Consider the following 9,368-nt stretch of genomic DNA (forward strand, 5'->3'; position numbering starts at 1 on the left):
CTGCTCCCAAATCCAATAGAAAATGTATCGTCCTACCTGCTACGTCCAGAGTTGCCCTTGGCTCCATCCCTTTGATGATGATGTCAGACCAGGGAGCCGGCCGCAGCAGAGGGCCCTTCCAGCTCAAACCATATTGAATTGCTGTCTGGCTCAGGGGTCTTTTGGCTCTCGGGACAGTCCCCTTTCCAGTAGCCGAGCTTACGGCAGAGGGGACAGGCCGTGTAGGGCTTTTCCCCCTTTGGCCCATGGGGGCAGTTTGCCTTCCAGTGGCCTGGCTTCCCGCACTGATAGCACTTCCCTGGGAGCGTATCCTTAGGGCAACCTGGAGGGGGCTGGTGGACTTGCAAAGCAGCTAATAATTGAGCCTGCCTCTCTTCTTTCTGTTTTTCCTTCTTCTCGGCCCTGTCCCTCTCCTCCTGGTCTCGGTTATAAAACACTGAGGAAGCTAATTTGAGGATTTCTGACATGGGGGCACTAGTTCCCAAAGCCAGCCTCTGCAGTTTTCTCCTAATGTCTGGGGCAGCTTGTGTTAGGAAGTGATCCTTGAGGACTAGTTGTCCTTCCGGGGATCCCGGGTCTAGGTTGGTATGTTTGATAAGAGTTTCCTGGAGCCTTTCGAGAAAGGCCGTGGGATTCTCATGTGGCCCTTGGTCGATGGTGGCTAACTTATTATAATTGACAGGCTTGACTTGACTCCTTTTCATTCCCTCTATCAGGCACAGGAGCATGTGATTTCTGGCGCAGATTCCTGCCGGGGTATCGTAGTCCCAGTTGGGGTCCTGCAGGGGGACAGCTGTAGCTCCCACGGGGTAGTTGGCATCGGCCAAGTGGAGCTCATCCCCGCATTGACGTGCCGCCTCCCAAATGGTCTGTCTTTCTTCCAGAGAGAGGGTTTGTCCTAGAAGGATGGCGACATCCTTCCAGGTTAGTTCAGAAGTGAGGGTTAATTTACGGAAGCCCTCCAGGAATTTTCCCGGATTCTCTGAGAATTTTCCCAGGTCTTCCTTAACTTGGGACAAGTCGTGCATGGAAAAGGGGACCTGGACTTGGACTGGTCCTGTGAGTCTGCTCACCACGGGTAGCGGGCAGATTCCAGAGCGGGGGCCTGGGGGCCTAGTGTAGGTTGAGGCTGACCCATCAAGGCTAAGAGTGTGACACAAGGAGGAGGGAGCTGGGGGTGCCTGTTCCTTCTCTTTGGTCTCAGGAAGAGGAGGTTGAGGTGGGTTGACCAGGAAATCGTTGAGGCCTCCTGGTTGAGGGCTCTGGAGTGGACGACTGAGGATAGCTAAAAGGGCAGGATCTATCTTGCAGCCTTTACAGAAATCGGGGTTTTCCCTCAAGATCATGAAGGTTTGCACATAAGGGACCTCTGACCATTTGCGGTGACACCGGCAGTAGAGGTCAAGCTGGAGTATGGTATTAACATTTAAGCTTCCCCCCACTGGCCAGGCTTCCTGCCCTTCTAGCTCATATTTTGGCCAAACTGTATTGCAAAGGAAAACCAATCTTTTTCGTTTCAATGCCTGGGGATCAAACTTATCCCAGTTTCTAAGGATGCATCCAAGAGGGGAATCCCGGGGTACGGAGCTCTGGTTACCCATCTGAAAGAGAAGACAGGAAAGAACATAGGATAGAGAAGGCATCTCTACACCTATTTGGTGCCTCAGGAAGGTGAGGCGTTCCACACCTTGGCCTGGGTGACATGTCCGTGCCTCTGTTTACAAGGATGACGGGTTCTTCACCCTGGGGCTCCAGAATTAGCTAGCCTTAGCATCTGCACCATCCGTTGTCTCCCTGTATCTCATTTTGCTCAGAAGGGTTTCTTAGATTTCCTAAGATTGATGCCCAGCAGGTGTGCCTTTCTCACCTCTGTGTGGGGCGAGGAAGCATGTAAGAACGTCGGACATGGGAGTAGTTCTCTTGTCTCTCATATTCCCAGTGACCTTCGTTCTGCAAGAAGTCCAGTAGTTCTGCCCCTGCTAAAGTCTGCAGAGAAGGGACTCTATAGTAAGGTCCCCTTAATGCATTATAATATTGGATTAATGCGTACAGATGGTTAGAGGAATGGAGGTAAATCTGATATCTTCCCCTTCTCATTGTAGGTTCCTTGGGGATCATACAGAAAAAATGCTTAAACAGGCATGGAAGCCCCCTGGGGCTCAGAGTTAGTGGACTGGGCTGTTGATTCTGGTTTTTTACGTCCCTTATATGATCACATAAGCAGCAAGGGGAGCGCCGGGGGCATTTTCTATCAGCCTTTTCAACATAATGCAAAAACCACCTGACTGCTGTACAGGTCTGTAACAATGGCTTTAGGAGGCGGATGAAGAACTTCCCATTGACCCACAGGAAACTCCGGTTGTAGAGAGAAACTGGGGATTGAGAAAGAGGCCCATAAATGACCATCCGGAGGAACCTGACAGCTCGCTTGAGGAGCCACAGAATGAGGCATTCTTGAAGAGTCGTCGGGCGGAGAAGGACCCGATAATAAACGAGGGATGCCCGTAAGCGAGCATCCTGCCAGTGCCGATCCCTGCAGTGAGAAAGGAGGCAACTGAAAGGACGAAGCTGGGTCTCATCTCTAGGGAAAAAATAAGTATAAACTTCCTCACAGGCCCGGGCAGGCCTCCGGCGACTGGCACTAAAGCAAATGCAGCAGGTACCGGACAAGCAGGACATACAAGGCGCTTGCACATGAAGGAGGAATTCCAAGAAGCTCGGCGACGAGGACAGGGACAGCAAAGAGTAAGCAGAGTGACTTGGGGGATTGTTCACCGGTGGCGGCATATTGTGTCCAGGGGAATGGAGTGCCATGAACAGCACGTAGAAGAGCCGACTCAACACGGGAGAGTAGTTTTAGCTAAAAGATGTGAAGCTCCCCAGTCATTGCACAGTTAGGGCATATTCCCTGCCTTTCACAAGCCTCCTGCAGGGAGGGTCACCGTGTCTGAGATCTACTCAGTGTGGAGTTTAAAGTCCTCCCTCCTCTGCTTATCACCCCTCAGGGTAAGCTGAGAAACCAGCCAGAGGGAGCAGAGTCACAGTAGCTGAAGGGAAATGGTACGGGGCAGTTGTTAGTGAACAGAACCTGAGAGGAGAAACCCCTCCCCTTAAAGTTGCAAGAACTGCATTAGGGCAGGAGGTTCTTCAGTGCCAAAAGAAGCACAGGTCGTCAACCAGAGAATCTGGCCCCAGCTTTTGGGCACTTACCCAGAAGAACAGTTCACAGGCCACCAGGGGAAAATGCCAGATGTTACCAGGAGGGGCGTGGAAGTCCTCTGGGTCTCGGTCTTCTTGAATTCAGTCAAGAGACACGCAGAAAGAGTTAAGCAGGTAAGTGCCCTTTATCTAAAGGCATAGAAGCTCAGCAAGAAGAGACACCCTGAGCAGTGGAACAGGGTGGGCTCCTCAAAAGAATGAGTCTGTTCCTACTAGTGCTGGGCAGAGCCTTTTTATGAGAATCTGACATGATTATTCATGAAGGGGCTGTGCAGGGATGTTCCTAGGAAGCATGTTCCAGGAAGTCCTCTGATCAGGAAAGCCCTGTGAGTGTCCATGCTGGTACACACACCACATGTCTCATTAGCATCTCACATCTCCACCCACGGGTGTGTGTTTTAGTATCCTTTTGAGCAGAAGGCTCTTCTAGGGTGAGTTATTACAGAAGTACACATGGTTGTTAATGGGGAAAACCCCCATCTCAATTATGTCCAGCTAAGCCCCTGATAAGTCCTCTTCTGGGCCAGAGAAGTGCAGCCCCAAGGCCAAGTGGAGGCAATGTAGCCACTGATCTTTTTTTGCTGTCAGTGGGCAGCATCTTTAAGGAGACTCTCAGTGAGTTGCATTTCTTTTTTTTTGAGACCGAGTCTCGCTCTGTCACCCAGGTTGGAGTGCAGTGGCGCAATCTTGGCTCACTGCAAGCTCCCCCTCCCGGGTTCACGCTATTCTCCTGCCTCAGCCTCCCGAGTAACTGGGACTACAGGTGCCCGCCACCAGGCCGGCTAATTTTTTGTACTTTTAGTAGAGACGGGGTTTCACCATGTTTGCTAGGATGGTCTCGATCTCTTGACCTCGTGATTCGCTCGTCTAGGCCTCCCAAAGTGCTGGGATTATAGGCATGAACCACTGCGCCCGGTCAGTGAGTTGCATTTCTAAAGATTCCAAAATGTCAGAGACGTTTGAACCAGAGCAATTCCATCTGGAATAGGGGCTGGAGAAAATAAGCCTGAGACCTGCTGGGTTACATTCCCAGTAAGTGAAGGCATTCTTGGTCGCAGGATGAGACAGGAGGCTGCTCTGCCTGTGGAGTAGCCGTTCTTTATTCCTTTCCTCTCTTAATAAACTTGCTTTCTCTGTATGGTTCTGTATGGATTCACCTTGAATTCTTCCCTGCGTGAGATCCAAGAACCCTCTCTTAGGTTCTGGATCAGGACCCCTTGCGGGTGACACAGGGGCTTCTTACGTGCTTATGCCTCGCTATCCGCCTACTCCAGTACTTTCTGTCACCTGGTTTGTGGATAGAAAAACTAAATTATACCTAGTTCATCCACATCTGTATGTTGTCTGTTTATAACCAATCTGAATGGAAATTTACCTTAAGCTTTTTCCCCAGGTCACAGAAAACAACGGAGTTTTCACCTTCACTGAGTTTATTCTCATCAGCTTATTTCTCTGACAGAGAGAAAAACTTCTGTTAAGTGTCTCCATCAGGGCTCCACTGGTATGAAAAGGGATGTCAAGAAAATTTAGATGAATTTGAGAATGTGACGTGAATCTGACGTATGAATTAGTGCTTGTATTTTCTTTTCTTTTTTTTTTTTTTGAGAGGGAGTCTTGCTTTGTCACCCAGCAGTCTCGGCTCACTGTAACCTCTGCCTCCCAGGTTCAAGGGATTCTCCTGCCTTAGTCTCCCGAGTAGCTGGGATTATGGGCACGCACCACCACGCCCAGCTAATTTTTTTATTTTTTATTTTCGGTAGAGACGGGTTTCACCATGTTGGCCAGGCTGGTCTTGAACTCCTGACCTCAGGTGTTTTACCCACCTCAGCCTCCCAAAGTGCTTCCAAAGGCGTGAGCCACAGTGCCCGGCCTCTTTTTTTTTTATTTTTTTTTCCCCACTCTTGTTGCCCAGGCTGGAGTGCAGTGGCGTGATCTCGGCTCACTGCAACCTCCACCTCCTGGGTTCAAGCAATTCTTTTGCCTCAACCTCCCAAGTAACTGGGATTACAGGCATGCACCACCATGCCCAGCTAATTTTGTATGTTTAGTACAGATGGGGTTTCTCTCTGTTGGTCAGGCTGGTCTCAAACTCCTGACCTCAGGTGATCCGCCCACCTTGGCCTCCCAAAGTGCTGTGATTACAGGCGTGAGCCACTGTACCTGACCTAAGTGCTTGTATTTTCTTTCTTTTTTTTTTTTTTCCACATTTAGTTCTTTTATTTAGTTTTCTAGTGGACAATTTACGTATCTCCCACACCCTGTCTTTTAAATTAGTGTGACGATTTTCCATAACAAACTACTTAAAGGGGAGCTTTGGTCAAGAATGGAATGAAATCACAAATAAATAAATAAATAAATAAAATAAAATTTACTGCTTTTAAAAAACCAACACTTTCACTAATTTTATATTCAAGTAAAACCACACAGCACTGGCATGATATGTGTTTTCAGTGTTTCCTTGGGTCTGGCTTCCTCGCCATCGTGCCACGGCACAGCTGCAGTTGACCACAGTTTGTCATTCTGGGTGGCAAAGGCTCACTCAGCTTCACATTATCTGGAGGACCTGGATGGAAAACTCGAGGGTCTTGAAATCCCAAATTGTCATGGCTTCATCAGTGCCAGTAGTGCAAAATTTGCGACAATCTTGCTTGTCCACCTCATAGAGACTTGAGTGATGCTCTTCTGGTGCGGCGTCTCCAGGGCCGTGTTGCCGTCCTCAGTCGTGGCCCTCTTGTCCATGTTGCGGGAGCGTTCCATGGCAGACATGTTGCGTTGGATGCTGTTTTGGAATGTCTGACTTGGAGGCGAAGGTCGAGCAGCCATGGGTATCATAGTTAAAGAGCACCGGGCAGCAGTCATGGCCGGCAGCCACGACGCTGTTGTCCAAGACAAATGACGCACTCAGGAGCGGCAGGAACTCCACCTTCAGAGTTGAGAACTGCACACTTTTTGAGGCATCAGCAACAGACACAGTGCTGTCATGGCTGACCCAGGCCAGGCGGCTCCTACTGGCAGAGAAGCTGACCCCGTGGACCCAGCCACCAGTGCCACTGCCACCAAACTCTGACATCAGCTGCCCAAAAGGCATCTTGCTGCCCCAGGGCATGCTGACTGGCTTTTCATCCACTCCTCTAATGTAAGCAGAAAACACTCTGCATTTGAAGTCACATGATCCAGCTGCCAGCAAAACGCTGTTGGGATGTCAATCCAAGCTGTGGACTGTAAGCGAATCGGCTTTTTGATGTGCTTGCTCGCTCACCAGTCATTTCGGACTCAAAGTAACAAACGGAAATGAGTCGTGCTCCACTTCCCACAGCAAACTTGTTCTCTAGGGGGGACCACTTCACAAAAGCAGCTGCACGATTAATTCTCAGGATCATCAGGGTTGGTTTCCAGACACCATCTTTCTGACTCCAGACACAGGCATCGCAGGCTACCCCACAAGTGACGATGCAGTCGCTCTTGGGAGCCCAGTCAATACCTGTGATGTGCCCAGTGTGCTCACTGAGTTCATAAGCTTTCACCCACTGGCTCCCGTACTTCTTATAGATGTGCACTTCGTGATTATTTTGACTAAGGGCAATCTGGGTTCGATCCCTGTTCCGGGCATGACAGGTGATTGACTCTAGTAAAAACCAATGCAGTGACATTAGTCTTAGTGTTTTCAAAGGAGAGAAAGTTGGGACTGGGGAAGTCCGGACGGGCTCAGAGCAGAGAATTCGCAGGCCCTGGGCTGTCAATGCGAACTAGTGCTTGCATTTTCTAATTGTTACCAAAGAATTGATAAAACTGTGAGAGTGTGTTTGTTCACGGTCAGCAGAGAAATGGAAAAGGGAACACCATTTTTCTTTTTCTTTTTTTTTTTTTGGAGACAGAGTCTTGCTCTGTCACCCAGGTTGGAGTGCAATGGTGCGATCTTGGCTCACTGCAACCTCTGCCTCCCGGGTTCAAGCAATTCTCCTGCCTCAGCCTCGTGATCAGCTGGGACTACAGGCCTATGCCACCACACCTGGCTAATTTTTTGTATTTTTACCTGAGATGGGGTTTGACCATGTTGCTGGGGCTGGTGTCCAGCTCCTGAACTCAGGCAATTCGCCTGCCTCAGTCTCCCAAAGTACTAGGATTACAGGCGTGAGCCATCGCGCCCAGCCCACTATTTTTCTTAATATATCTTTAGGTTTCTGTTCAATTTAACAGTTACACAGACCCCTGAATTTGGAGATTTAGAGCCATGTCTTCCAATAATTACTGATGTCTCTTGTATGTGATAGGAATGAATAACACACAGCCACAATGAACACTCAAGACCCTTTCCTTCCATTCAAAAACTGAGGTATGGGGCAATTTCACTATTGTTCCTATTATTTTTAGTTCTATTTTTCAAATAGTACACATGTATTTATTATTATTATTTTTTCATTTGGAGACAGAGTTTCACTCTTGTTGCCTAGGCTGGAGTGCAATGGTGCGATCTCGGCTCACCATAACCTCCACCTCCTGGGTTCAAGTGATTCTCCTTCCTCAGCCTCCTGAATAGCTGGGATTACAGGCATGTGCCACCATGCCCAGCTATTTTGTATTTTTTTTTTTGTATTTATTTTTTATTTTTTATTTTTTGAGACGGAGTCTGGCTCTGTCGCCCAGGCTGGAGTGCAGTGGCCGGATCTCAGCTCACTGCAAGCTCCGCCTCCCGGGTTTACGCCATTCTCCTGCCTCAGCCTCCCCAGTAGCTGGGACTACAGGCGCCCGCCACGTCGCCCGGCTAATTTTTTGTATTTTTTAGTAGAGACGGGGTTTCACCATGTTAGCCAGGATGGTCTCGATCTCCTGACCCCGTGATCCGCCCGTCTCGGCCTCCCAAAGTGCTGGGATTACAGGCTTGAGCCACCGCGCCCGGCTATTTTGTATTTTTTTAGTAGAGATGGAGTTTCTCTATATTGGTGAGGCTGGTCTCGAACTCCTGACTTCCGGTCATCTGCCCACCTCGGCCTCCCAAAGTGCTGGAATTACAGGTGTGAGCCACCACGCCCGGCCTGTATTTATTATGTTTTAAATTTTGTTTTATGTTATATGTGGTGACAGTGTTGAAGTTTATTACAACCCTGTAAACCTAGTAAAGGGCTGAAGAAATATCAAAGATTGAAGAAACCACCAGAGGGGCACATGTTCTCCAGGCCTCTTGAGGCCTCTAGGGCAAAAGCAAAAAAATAAATAAAACCCACCGGAAACCACTCCCCTGCCCAGTCCCTTGTTTTTGTTTTCCCTAGACACAGCTTACTTCAAAGCTTACCCTCTTTGTTTACATCAGAAAAAGCTCCAAATTCCCACAGTGTGTCTCATCAAGGATTTCTTACTGATCCTGGGAACAATGCTTGTTGACTTACTCAAATCTTAGGCTTCCCTGTTTCTCCAAGCCCCTGACTGTTGGACTACTCTTGGCCATTGAAATTCAGAACAGCCTCTATTTCTCTCTCTCTTTTTTCTTTTTTCTTTTTTTTTTTGAGGCAGAGTTTCACTCTTGTTGCCCAGGCTGGAGTGCAATGCCACGATCTCGGCTCACTGCAACCTCTGCCTCCCGGGTTCAAGTGATTCTCCTGCCTCAGCTCCTGAGTAGCTGGGACTAGAGTGTGCACCACCATATCCAGCTAATTTTTAGTGGAAATGGGGTTTCACCATGTTGGCCAGGATGGTCTCGATCTCTTGACCTCATGATCCACCTGCCTCTGCCTCCCAAAGTGCTGGGATTACAGGCGTGAGCCACTGTGCCTGGCCGAGTCGTCCTTTCTTGAGAGTTCATATGAAGGAAAATAACCTGCCTGCCATTTATCCTTAGAAATATTGCAAAATTATTTTTTCTCTAAGGGAAAATAAATCTAAACGACTTATGAAGAGTATTTTATTGGCTTTGTTATCCACACATGACAGAACATTGAGAAACAGAAAACAGAAAATATCTAAAATACGTTACAATTTTAAAATGAAATTTAATTCTTTTATTTCAGAATGCACATGGTGAATTTGAAATTACAATATATTTAGAAATTAATGACATAGCGATATTAGTGTTGATGAGAAGAGTCAAACTCTGTAAAATACTTGAAGAGATTTATTCTCAGCCAAATATGAGTGAGCTGGTCTGTGACACAGTC

General features: G+C 48.2%; 1 pseudogene; it reads right to left on the reverse strand.

The window, feature by feature from the left end:
- Positions 1 to 5,764: 5,764 nt before the first annotated feature.
- LOC105514665 lies at positions 5,765 to 7,058 on the reverse strand (annotated as a pseudogene).
- Positions 7,059 to 9,368: the final 2,310 nt, after the last annotated feature.

This window comes from Colobus angolensis, unplaced genomic scaffold (genome assembly GCF_000951035.1).
Source record: "Colobus angolensis palliatus isolate OR3802 unplaced genomic scaffold, Cang.pa_1.0 Scaffold25, whole genome shotgun sequence".
NCBI lineage: Eukaryota > Metazoa > Chordata > Mammalia > Primates > Cercopithecidae > Colobus > Colobus angolensis.